The sequence below is a fragment of the Balaenoptera acutorostrata genome, chromosome 9 (genome assembly GCF_949987535.1).
Source record: "Balaenoptera acutorostrata chromosome 9, mBalAcu1.1, whole genome shotgun sequence".
Lineage (NCBI taxonomy): Eukaryota > Metazoa > Chordata > Mammalia > Artiodactyla > Balaenopteridae > Balaenoptera > Balaenoptera acutorostrata.
In genome coordinates, this window is record NC_080072.1 from 45,559,918 (window position 1) to 45,572,829 (window position 12,912).

General features: G+C 43.8%; 1 pseudogene; it reads right to left on the bottom strand.

Annotated features, from left to right (window-relative positions):
* Nucleotides 1-1,410: 1,410 nt before the first annotated feature.
* On the bottom strand, nt 1,411-1,939 carry LOC103016874 (ferritin light chain-like; annotated as a pseudogene).
* Between the last annotated feature and the right edge of the window lie 10,973 nt (nt 1,940-12,912).

Below are 12,912 nucleotides of genomic sequence, written 5' to 3' on the forward strand. Positions count from 1 at the left end.
GCCCGTGGGCCTAGAGCCCGTGCTCCGCAACAAGAGAAGCCACCGCAATGAGAAGCCTGCGCACTGCAGCTAGAGAGAGCCTGTGCGCAGCAATGAAGACCCAACACAGCCAAAAAAAAAAAGACTAGTGAGAGAGGATTTACAAGATGTCAGAACATACTATAAATTAAATGTTGTATTGGCATAGGAATAGGTAACTAGATCAGTAGAATAAAATAAATAATCTGGAAATAGATCCTGAAATGTATAAGCATCTTCTGTATTAGAAAATTGATAGTTTAGTTCTATGGGAAAAGGATATATTTTATGATGAATGATCCTGGCAAAGCTGGCTGTCCATTTGGAAGCAAAACTTGGACCCCTATCTTATGTATGAAGCAGCACTAAAAGCCCCCAGAATCAAGATGAATGGGAAACCATCCCAATAAACACATTTTGGATAAAAAATAAAATAACATAAAATAAGTAAACTAAATAAATAAATGTTTTTATATCTATCTTTAATAGATAATTAAAGATAGATGTAAAAACTAAATATAAGATAGACGTAAAAACTAAATATAAAAAAAATTAAACTATAATATCTTGCAAGATATTCTGGGAGACTACATTCCTGGATTTTATGAGAATTGCTAGTGATGAGGAAAGACCGTTTTAAGCAGAAGTTTAATCATATTTAACTATATAAAAATTCACACTCTTGTATGGCGAAGATATCATGGGCAAAGTCAATAGACAAATGACGAATTTGGAAAAAATAATTGTAATGCAAGTGACAGGTAGAAGATTTGTTATGAAAATATACCAAGAACTGTTACACAAGGTAAGCAAAAGATGAACTATCTAATAAAAAATGGCCCAGTCATATAAATAGGCATTCTGTGGAACAGAAAATTCAGTTGCCAGTAAACATACGAAAAGGTGCTCAAATTCATTAGTAGTTAGAGAAATGCAAATTAAAGTAATAATGAGGTTATTCATTACCTCTACCTGATTGTTAGAAACAGTAGTGCCAACTACTGGTGGTGGGAAGTAGAGAAAAAGGTACTTGCCTACTTTGCCAAAGGAAATATATAGAATTATTTCAGTCCTTTTGTAAAGAGATCTGGCAACTTCTTCTAAAAATAAAAATATATCTTTTCTTCAACCTAGCATTCCCTCTTGAAGACTTTCTTTTATACAAATGAACCCATCCTGATTTCAAAGGATTTCTGTAAGATACTGTGTTTTTTTTGTTCTCTCTCTCTCTTTTTTCTTGGCTGCAGAAAGCTTTATTTTTCCCATTTGGTCCAAGGCTTGGGAGAGGGCTCCAGGGTGGTTAAAAAGCTGTGAGAAGCTACAGAGAGGGGCTTCAGGTAGAAGCCCTGACACCAGAGGGGCTCCTCAAAGGCCACTGAGCTCCAAAGTCTCCTAGTCATGACTGAGGGTAAGCCTGTCAAAGACATACTCGTCCAGCCCAGCCTGGGGACCAGCCAGCCTGCGGAGGTTGGTCACGTGATCGCTCAGCTTCTTGCCGGCTTTTACCTGCTCATCTAGGAAGTGGCTCTCCAGGAAGTCACAGAGGTGGGGGTCTGCGCGGGCAGACGGCGTGCAGATCCAGAAGGGCCTGGTTCAGGTTCAGGTTCTTCTGCCTGAGAACGGCGGCTTCCACAGCGTCCTGGGTTTTACCCCACTCATCTTGCTATGGCTTCTGCCCGTCCTGGAAAAGGGCGTGGCAACCGCACTGTTTTTGCATTTTCAAGAGACGCTCGGCGCCCTCGTGCTTCTCCTGTGTCAATCCATGGAAAAAGTGGCCCATGCCCTCCAGAGCCACATTGTCGCGGTCAAAATAGAAGCCCAGAGAGAGGTAAGTGTAGAAGGTCCGCAGGGGCACGTTGGCCAGGCGATGGACGGCGGCCTCCACCCCAGGGGAAAAATTCTGACGAATTTGGGAGCTCATAGTTAACGGGTAATAAGGAGCGAAGCTCAGAAAATGGCGTTAGCTGGTCCCGGAGGCCGAGGATAGCTGAGTGGCTGGTTCCCGAGGCTGCAACTGGAAAAAAGGTTGGAGAGTGGTTGGAGGCTGGAGGAAGGGGCGTTGCTGGGTCTGTTCTGGCCAAACACCGTGGAAGCAAGAGACAGAGCCGGGGGCACTGCTGAGTGCACTGCAAGACTAAGATATTGTTAAGTGAGAAAAACAGGGTGCCAGGATATGTAGATAATATGATTCAATTTTTATAAGAGAAAACTTCCATGGAGGTCCAGTGGTTAAAAATCCGTCTTGCAATGCAGGGGACGCTGGTTTGGTCCCTGGTCGGAGAACTAAGATCCCACATGCCTCGGGTGCAACTACTGAGCCCACGTGCTCTGGAGCCCACGTGCCGCAGCGAAAGATCCCGCGTGCCACAACAAAGACCCCCATGCACCAAGGGGGGAAAACCGCGATGGGGCGGGGATGGTGGTGTGCTGAATTGGGCGATTGGGATTGACATGTATACACTGATGTGTATAAAATTGATGACTAATAAGAACCTGCAGTATAAACAAACAAACAAAAAAAACAACTAATATTAAACTTTCTTTGGGTTATTTGTATGGAAATATGTTAATATAAATGTTTCAGACATTCCATGATATTTCTAAAAATCTTTAAAAAAAAAGACCCCATGCAGCCAAAAAATAAATAACTATTAAAAAAAGTCAAAAAAAGATAATATGATTCAATTTTTATAAGAGAAACAATGAAAAGCTTCCCCCACTCTGAATACGAAGGTGTGAGATTATATAAATATGGAGAAATACATGGACAGATTCATGCTGGGTTATTGACATGAATTTTCTGTGGTATTGCATAGAGAGGGGAAGTTAGTAAACCAAATATAATGTCATCAACAATTTTCTGTGCAATATATTTACTTCTTTTTCCAATTAAAATTTTTATTTTACTGAAATTATTTGTATGAAGGTCAATTTTTTTCCAAATATATTTTTCAACAAAGACTCAACTAATTAGCAATTTTTTTCCTACCTAGCTTGACTGGTTATAACTTTTGCTACTGTGAGTTTTCTTTTTGGCCATAACTTTTTGTTTGTTTATTTGTTTTTCTTTTTTTTTGGCCACACTGCAGGGCTTGTGGGATCTTAGTTCCCCCACCCAGGATGGAACCAGGGCCCCTGGCAGTGAAAGCACTGAATCTTTTTTTTTTCTAAATTTATTTATTTATTTATTTTTGTCTGCATTGGGTCTTTGTTGCTGCGCCCGGGCTTTCTCTAATTGTGGTGAGCGGGGGCTACTCTTCATTGTGGTGCATGGGCTTCTCATTGTAGCGGCTTCTCTTGTTGCAGAGCACGGGCTCTAGGCGTACAGGCTTCAGTAGTTGTGGCATGCGGGCTCAGTAGTTGTGGCTCACAGGCTCTAGAGTGCAGCCTCAGTAGTTTCGGCGCACAGGCTTAGTTGCTCTGCGGCATGTGGGATCTTCCCGGACCAGGGCTCGAACCTGTGTCCCCTGCATTAGCAGGTGGATTCTTAACCACTGGGCCACCAGGGAAGTCCAAGCTCTGAGTCTTAACTGCTGGACTGCCAGGGAATTCCCAAGGCCATTACTTTTCATAAGTACAATTCCCCTGGATCAAATTATCAGATCAAAATTTTGAGTTCAAATTTTACTGTTTTCAGTAGTACCTAAAAGATGTGATTTTTTAGTCATTTAAAAATCAATAATAGATTTTCTTGTTTGAAGCTTTTGCCATTGCAATTTTTGTTTTGGATAGATTATTTCTGCAAGTCATATTTATTATGAATTGGATGTGTTAGTGACTTTATATTTCTTGGCCCAGAGTACAAAGCAAATACATAGAGCAAGGATGTCAGATCTAAATGCACAATGGGATGAAAATATCTTTGAGGTCAAAAGTTAGGGTCAAAATGCTCTTCTTTGTGCCTGACGTAGACTAAATGCTTGGTAATTACTAATTATTATTACTTGAAAGTGTATATCAATCCTACTCTATTTAGCCACCCTACTCTCTTCAGGGTTTGTGGTTGAGATTAGGGAGACGACAGTTTGTGCAGAGCCAGGCCAGGTGTCAACAAGGTACCCTTACTAAGTGAGGCAGGCCAAGCAGGAGATGCAGTGGGACCTGGAGGTAATGCTCCAGGCTAAAGGGACGTTTGCTACTCAGCTCCTGCTAACTGTGGGTCCCGTGTTGCCATATCCTTAGATTTTTTAACAATCTGAAAGTTCACATTTTCAGGTGAAATCTGATATTTAAGCATTGGTGGATAATTTGAATTTTATGAAACGTATAATGGGCCAACATTATGTAGTTTCAGTGAAACATGTCTGCAGGATGCATACTACTTTTTTTTTTAACATCTTCATTGGAGTATAATTGCTTTACAATGTTGTGTTAGTTTCTGCTGTATAACAAAGTGAATCAGCTGTATGTATACATATATCCCCCTATCCCCTCCCTCTTGAGCCTCCCTCCCACCCTCCCTATCCCACCCCTCTAGGTGGTCACAAAGCACCGAGGTGATCTCCCCGTGCTATGCATACTAGTTTTTGACTTAGGTGCGGCTCAGCCCAGGGCTGTCCTCATGTTCCCAGTGTTGGAAAATGTGATCTATTAGGAAAATGTCATCCTCTGTCTGCAAAGTCCCTCCTGCCAAGGAAATTTGGCTGTAACCCCAGGGTCAGATAAGTCAGGTGTGCCCTTGGTCCGGATCTGAAGGATAGAGATGAAGGGAAGTGTGCTGGGGAGGGATTTGTCCAGTTGCACCCTGTAGACTCCCCCATGTATTTCAGGGCACCCCCTTGAAATAGTAGCATGGGATGTTGGCTGTCCAGCAGCAGGTGGCAGCATTAGAACAAAGATTGGCTATGTTAGAACCCATGATATTCTCAATTCCTTCCTTATTTGTATATGAATAAGGGAAGGAATAGATTACCCCAGATCAATTTTAGAGGGAAGAAAATTATTTGCCATACACTTTAAATTTAAAAAAAGATTTAAGCCCCTACTGTATGCCGGCCTCTGGGCTGTGCATTTTCTTGACAGTCATCTTGTTTAAGCCTCACAGCCTGTCATGCAGGCAATTATTTCTCCTGTTTTAAAGATGGGGAAATTGAGTTTTAGAAGGCTAAAGGAATCTGCCCAAGGTTGTACTGTTTCTAAGAGGCAGAGTTGGGTCTGGAACTAGATCTTTGACTCTTTTCATGAAATCACACCTGTCACTACCAGCCTTGTAGTTGTGTGGCTGTCTCAATTCTGTTGACGTTTTGCCTGACTGATGCTCTTAAGAAACTCAGACTGTGTTCTGGGACAGAGAAAGCCAGCATGGCAGAGTACATTTGCCCTAGATGCCAGCTAGGTGGTTATGCCCCAGAGCTGGTGATTGAGAGAAGGTGGATACTATTATGGAGAAACACCGCATTTACGGTCTGGAGGATGGATGTAGAAATTTGATGTGTTTCTCCTTTTTTTAAGTAAAAATTCCTGTGACAAGAACAGATTACCTTTTCCCTTTCTTCTTATTGTTCAAAACATTGGCATAGAAAATACGTTATCTAAGAAGTTTAATATTTCTTGTGATAAATGCGAAGGGCTGGCCATCATTCCAACCATTTGGTAATTAAAGTTGGAGGATGTTTGCATGACAGACCTACCCTCGGCTATTTCGTACAGTGTCAGACTGTGTTTGATTAAAAAAGATCAATCTCCTGATTTTGTATAAATGGCTTAAGTCTGTTAAAGAATTTGCTAAATAAATTAGCTCAACTAGCAAATTTCAGATTTTTTTCTGGCTTGAGGCAGTGTTGGGTAGAGAACAGATTCAGTACTGTTCCCCTCTTCCTGTGTGACCTTGTGCAAGTAACTCATTCTTCATTGATAAAGTAGGGGATGGGTTGAATGACATCACAGGCTTCTTCCTGCTCTGCAGTCTATCACTTTCTGGAGTCCCCATGGATCTGTATGGGAACATATCTAAGCCCCCTTCCATGCAAAGGAGCTGCAGAGGTGGGCACAGGGATTACATAAGCCCTTCCACCTTCACAGGAATGATCCCAAGTCACTGGCTAGTTAGGAACCAATGAAAAAGAACACTATTATATGGCATTTAAAGAGCATGAACTTGAAATCAGACAGTTCTGATAGAGATCCTGGTTCCACTGGTTAATCTTGGGCAAAATCTGAATCTCTCTTTTCTTAGTAGATAGCTAAAGATTTGCTGTGAGTTTTCTTTTTTTTTTATAATTTTTATTGGAGTATAGTATAGTATAGTTACAATGTTTGTTTCAGGTGTACAGCAAAGTGAAACAATTATACGTATACATATATCCACTTTTTTTAGATTCTTTTCCCATATAGGTCATTACAGAGTATTGAGTAGAGCTCCATGTGCTATACAGTAAGCCCTTATTAGTTATCTATTTTATATATAGTAGTGTGTATATATCAATCCCAATCTCCCAATTTATCCCTTCCCCCCTTCCCCCCGGTAGCCATAAGTTTGTTTTCTACATCTGTGACTCTATTTCTGTTTTTTTAAAAAATAAATTTATTTATTTATTTATTTATTTATTTATTTATGGCTGCGTTGGGTCTTTGTTGCTGTGTGCTGGCTTTTCTCTAGTTGCGGCGAGTGGGGGCTACTCTTTGTTGCGGTGCGTGGGCTTCTCATTACAGTGGCTTCTCTTGTTGCGGAGCATGGGCTCTAGGCACGTGGGCTCAGTAGTTGTGGCATGCGGGCTCAGTAGTTGTGGCTCACGAGCTCTAGAGCGCAGGCTCAGTAGTTGTGGCTCACAGGCTCAGTTGCTCCGTGGCATGTGGGATCTTCCCGGACCAGGGCTCGAACCTGTGTCCCCTGCACTGGCAGGCAGATTCTCAACCAAAGCTGCTCAATTCTTGAAGACGGGTCCCAGGAGGGAAGAGGAAAGTGATTCTGGGTCCAAGAGGCGGGCAACCCCAGAAGCAATCCCAGAGCAGCTTATTCTTGATCAGGGCTGCAAACAGAAAGACATGCTGCGTAAGGACTGTGTCTGTGCTGGGCTGAAGCAGGAGCAGAAACAGAAGCAGAAAGCCCACCTCCGCCTCTAATCTGGCTTCCAGAGAGAGCCCTGTGCCAGCAGGCACCGCACTGTGCCCGTCTGAAGGCTCTCCTCTGCGAAGCCTCCGGGCTCCCACCGCCACCCCCGCCCCGTGCCCAGAAGCTAGAGCTTTCTTTTGTTATGGCTTCCACACCTCTGCAGAGCTGGGAAATGGGAAACGGGAAAAGGTTAGCCTGAGGGTCCTGAGGGTTCAGCTAGGCCCTTTAGGTTAGCGTCCAGTGGAGAAGACATACCTTAAAACACATGGCTGCTACTGGAGCTGAGGACTTGAAGCCACTTTTGTGGGTGGAAGCAACCCCCCAACAGGAATTTCTGCTCAGCCAGTCGTGCCCCTCCCTGAAGCTGGAACGGTAAGGTAAGCCAGGATGGTCTGGGCTTCTCCTAAGCTCTAAAGACTGCTAGGAACATTGCCAGGAGGATATGGTTATGGAATTCATGCTACTGCTGTCAGAGTGCAACCTGGGGCATCCTAGTTGGACCCCAAACAGGATGAAAGAATCTCCTGCTACATCTGTATCTCTAGCATTTGGGGCTTTGTCCACAGTAATGCTCACAGAATTAAATAAAATCCAAATGCTTCTTAGCTGGCTCTGAATATTGATTCTGCTATGCAAATGTTTCTTCCTATTCTCCACAATACTAAACTCCACTGTTTTGGTCCCTCTCCAAGGGCTCTGTCTCTAAGCTCTTAATTAAAAAAAGGAAGGAGTAATTACTAAAGTTATTAAAATATGGAATATTGCAAAGGAGCGGATTAGGAGTCTTCATGCTAATCCAAACAAATCATGCTAATGTTACTTTGATTCTAGCAAACCCAGACCCACAGAGGAAGATAAAAGCTAAGGCTTGTTTTCTAAGTGGAGGGTTTAGTTTATTCGCTAAGCCAGGATTCATCAAGCATTCACTGGGAGCTGCACAGGAGAAGCAGGAGGAGATGAAAGGAAGAAAGATATGAACATGATAGAAAAGATGAGGTGGGTAGGGAGGAGAGCAGTGCCAGGACAGTCAACCCAGTAGCTGTGATTCATCAAGCTCTTCGTTTGGCTGGGAGTTATGGGGTACAAGGAGTGCCTTTTCCACCCTATGACTTTAGGGACTGCATTTTGAAGATGATTGCTCAAACCCTCTGTCCAGCCCAGACACATCTGCAGGTCTATTGGCTACTGGACATGGTCACTTATCAGAAAGAAGGATGTAAACCTTAGCCAGCATGGTCCCAGAGCTCCAATAGAGTTACATATTAGACATATCTTTGTCTGGGAACCTACCGTGGCTTCGAAAGGTCCCCACATGCATCTCAAATTCAACACATGCCAGATTAAGCTGAAAATTTAGGTCCCCACCTGCTCTTCCTACTAGGGCTTTATCTCCGTCAATGGAGTCACCACCTACTCAGTCCTCCAGGCTGATTACAGAGAGCCCTCTTTGATGCTCCTCCTCATCCCTTTTTTTGGTTGCTAACCAATGCCTTTTGGTTGCTAACGAGTCTTTTGGTTGCTAAGAACTGATGATGCAACCTCAGAAATGTCTCCCACCTTCTTTTCTTCCTCCTTACCTTCAGCACCACTGCTCTAGTTTGGACCTTTATCATCTTTTCCTGTCCTGCTTCTCCAATCTCTTCTCCTCCCACTTTCCTACCTTACCAGGTTTTAGCCAGCCCCAACTTCTCGCCATTTCCTGTCTCCGTAGCTTTGCATGGATCATTCCTTTCCCTCCCTCGACCACCGGCAAACTCTTCCCCCATCCCCATTATTGTATTCTTTAGCTCTGTTCGATCTTCTTTATATTTTGAGTCTTTGTTAAACTTCTCACTGTGTTCATCCATTTGGCTCCTGAGTCGGCTGAGCACCTTTAGATCATTACCTTGAACTCTTTATTGAGTAGATTGCTTATCTCCACTTTGCTTAGTTCTTCTGGGGTTTTGTCTTGTTCCTTCATTTGGAACATATTCCTCTGTCTCCTCATCTTGCCTAATTCTCTGTGTTTATTTCTATGTATTAGGTAGGATTGTTACATTTCCTGATGTCGGAAAAGTGGTCTTATGAAGGAGATGTCCTATGGGGCCCAGGAGCTCACTCACCTCTGGTTGCCAGAGCCGTATGTTGTAGGAGTGAGTGCCACCTACGTGGGCCGAGTGGGCCCTTCTGTTGTGATGGGGGCTGTGGGTGCACTGGTAGGTGGGGCTGGGTCTCAGTCCATCTGGCTGCCAGGGCCCACCTCATGCAGTGACTGTCAACCTGCTGATGGGGGGGGCGGGGTTGGTCCTGACATGGCTGACTGCATGGCCTGTGGGCTCCCAGGGCTGGTGCCAGCCCACTGGTAGATGAGGCTGGGTGCCAGAGCAGCTGCTGTGGGGCCTGGGGGGCCCAAGGCTGGTGCCAACCCGCTGATGGGCAGGTAAATGCTAACGGGACTCCAAAATGGCACTTACCAGCACCAGTGTCCTCGTGGTAGAATGAGCTCCCCAGATTGGCTGCTGCCAGTGTCTATATTCCCAGGGGGAGTCCCAGTTGACTCTTGCCTCTCTGGGAGGCTCTGCAAGATGAGCAAGTGAGTCTGACCCAGGCTCCTTTCAAATTATTGCCTCTGCACTGGGACTCAGAGCACGTGAGATTTTGTGTGTGCATTTAAGAGCGAACTTCCTGTTTCCTACAGCCCTCTGGCTCTCCCGTATGCAAGCCCCACTGGCTTTCAAAGTCAGCCTTTCTGAGGGCTCGTCTTCCAAGTACAGGACTCCTGGTTTGGGGAGCCTGATGTGGGGCCTGAGCCCCTTGATTGTTGGCGAGAACCTCTGCAATTGTGATTATCCTCCCATTTGTGGGTCACCTTCCCAGGGATGTGGGTCTGGACTATACTGCATCTCTGACCCCCTACAAGTCTTGTTGTGGTTCCTTCTTTACATCTTTAGTTGTGGAAAATCTTTCCTGCTAGTCTTCAGGTCATTCTCATTGACAGTTGCTCTGTAAATAGTTCTGATTTTGGTGCGCCTGTGGGAGGAGGTGAGCTCTGTGTCTTCCTACGCTGCCATCTTGGCCACACCTCTCCATAAATCATCTCTTTTAATTCTCATTACAACCCTATAATTCAGGAACTGTTATTTGTCCCACTTTACAGAGAAGGAAAATGAGGCACAGAGAAATTAAGTCACTTGATTAAGTGGCAGAGCCAAGATTTAAACCTGGTTCTGATGCCTGTGGAGGCTTTGCTCTTGAAAGTGGATAACACGCTCTTCTGTGTCTACTATTCATGGAACTTCTTCCAATTATCTCCCCTCTCAGAGGAGGCCAGTGCTATCTTCCTTTAGGGCTAGGCTCAGTTGGGTACAATCTTACATGGCAGGCCTCCTCAAAAGACTCCTTCCAAGTCTTTTCTCCAGACTTGGAAAAGAAATGAAAACAGTCCCCTTGGAAAATGGAGCAGAAAGATAGTTGGTGGCTGGTTTTCCTTTCTTTCTTTCTTTCTTTCTTTCTTTCTTTCTTTCTTTCTTTCTTTCTCTTTCTTTCTTTCTTTCTTTCTTTCTTTCTTTCTTTCTTTCTCTCTCTCTCTCTCTCTTTCTTTCTTTCTTTCCTCCCTTCCTTTCTTCTTTCTTTCTTTCTTTCTTCCTTTTTGGCTGTGTTGGGTCTTCGTTGCTGTGTGTGGGCTTTTCTCTAGTTGCGGCGAGTGATGTGGTGAGCGGGCTTCTCACTGTGGTGGCTTCTCTTGTTGTGGAGCACGGGCTCTAGGTGCGTGGGCTTCAGTAGTTGTGGCTTGTGGTCTCTAGAGCGCAGGCTCAGTAGTTGTGGCGCACAGGCTTAGTTGCTCTGCGGCATGTGGGATCTTCCTGGACCAGGGCTTGAACCCATGTCCTCTGCATTGGCAGGCAGATTCTTAGGCTGGTTTTTCTTTGTCAGTACTAATTAATATCAGCTTTGGAAACCCTTGGGGCTAAGTGATGGATATTTCCTTGTATTTATTTCTTTTGAATTGTTTGCTGAGTAGAATTCTGAGATAAGATTCTATGCAAGCAATGACCCAGCGCAGAAACTGTAGGTACTATTTTCATCCTGTTACTGGGTTTTACTAGCTGAGGACAATCCTTTTAGGGTTTTTATCTCTGTTTTCGGAAAAAGTCCTGGAAGGGAATTTGGGGAAATGGTGATGAATGTCGTGATGACTATGCCCCAGACTCCCCAGGTTATGGGACCTCTTGGTTTTTGCCCCCCTCCCCCTGCCTCATTTCTTAGCTTTTCATAGTCTGAAGCTTCCTGAACCTTCAATCTCCTTGTCTGTCTAGCTTTTATCGGTTAGTTTTCTCATCTGCCAAATTGAGCTGGGGTGGGGGAATGAAAATAATGAGTAGTAATAATAATAATAACAACAACAACAAAAAAAAGTGCTTTAACCCTGACATCTGTTGGGTCTCTTACCCTTAAGATAAGATTGGCTGCAGCCCCCATCCCATCTCAGTAGATACCCAGTAGACCTCCATTCCCTGGGTGGGTTGGGGTTTCTCAAGCTCATGGTCACCTTGTATTCTAAGCTCATATGTTTGCAGAATTATGTTCAGTCTCACCTGTCCCTGGCTGCTTCCAAGAGACAAGTCTTTTTACTAAGTTCTGCCTGGTAGCAGCACTAGTATCTGTCTTTTTATGTAAATGTGGTGGCTAAAGTAGTTAAAATTGATCTACCAAGTAATGTATAACCTCACATCGCCTTTTACCTACCTGGATCTTGAGCCTGCAACCCCTCCCTTCAAAATAACAAATCGTATCATTTATTGAGGCCTTATGATGTGTTAGGCATTGGGCTGATCACTTGCCTATATTATCATATTTAATCCCCTCGAAGTTCCAACAAGATGAGTTTTTATTCCCATATTGCAGATGAGGAGACAACAACTCAAATGACATTGCAAGGAAGTGTAGGAACTGAGACTGGAAAAACTTCTACTTCCAAAGTCTTAACCCCTGCCTCCCCCATGCTGCTCTGAGGGCTGAAAGTTTGCTGTTCCTGGCTTAGCCCCTGGGGCAAAGGAGGAGTTGAGGGAGACGCTTTTGTTTGGTTCCCTCTCTTTCTATGTCTGAATATTCTAGTAGGTGTTGGGCCACATTTGTCAATGGAATCTAAGGACCTTGTCATTTATAAAGAAAATAGAGCCCTCTGTCCCTTTTCTTCTGAGTCGCTCAACCTCTTCCTGAGTTCTCTCCACCAGTATGTGCCCTCCACACCCTCCTTGGGCATAAGTGTTGCCACGTAACCTCACATCATCTCCGAACCATGATTTTAGTGTATTGGTGTTTTTGAATATATTTAGTGTAGTTTATACCAATTAACATAGCCTCTACCTCATGCTCTTGACAATATATGCCTGGTGTATCTGAAAAGGTATATCTCAACTCAAATGTCGATCTTTCTCAAGGAGGCCTTCTCCCACCATCCAAAATGAAGGTGCACCTCTCTACTGCCCAGCTACTCTTTCACATCTCTCCGGTTCATTTAAATCACATATTTATCTCAAATTGAAATGGTCAATATGATTCCATTTATATGAAATGTTAAGAAAAGGCAAATTTATACAGACAGAAAATAGATTCTTGGTGGCCTGGGGCTGGGAGTGGGAACTGGGATTAACTGTAAATGGGCATGAGAGATCTTATTATGGGGATGAAAACGTTCTAAGACTGATTTATGGTGATTGTTGTACCACTCAGTAAATCTACTAAAAGTCATTGAATTGCCCACTTAAAATGGGTGAACCTTATGATATGTAAAATATATCTCAGTAGAGCTGTGAGAAAAGAAATTACCTTGTTCAGTGTGCTTATTATGGTCACGTACTCTT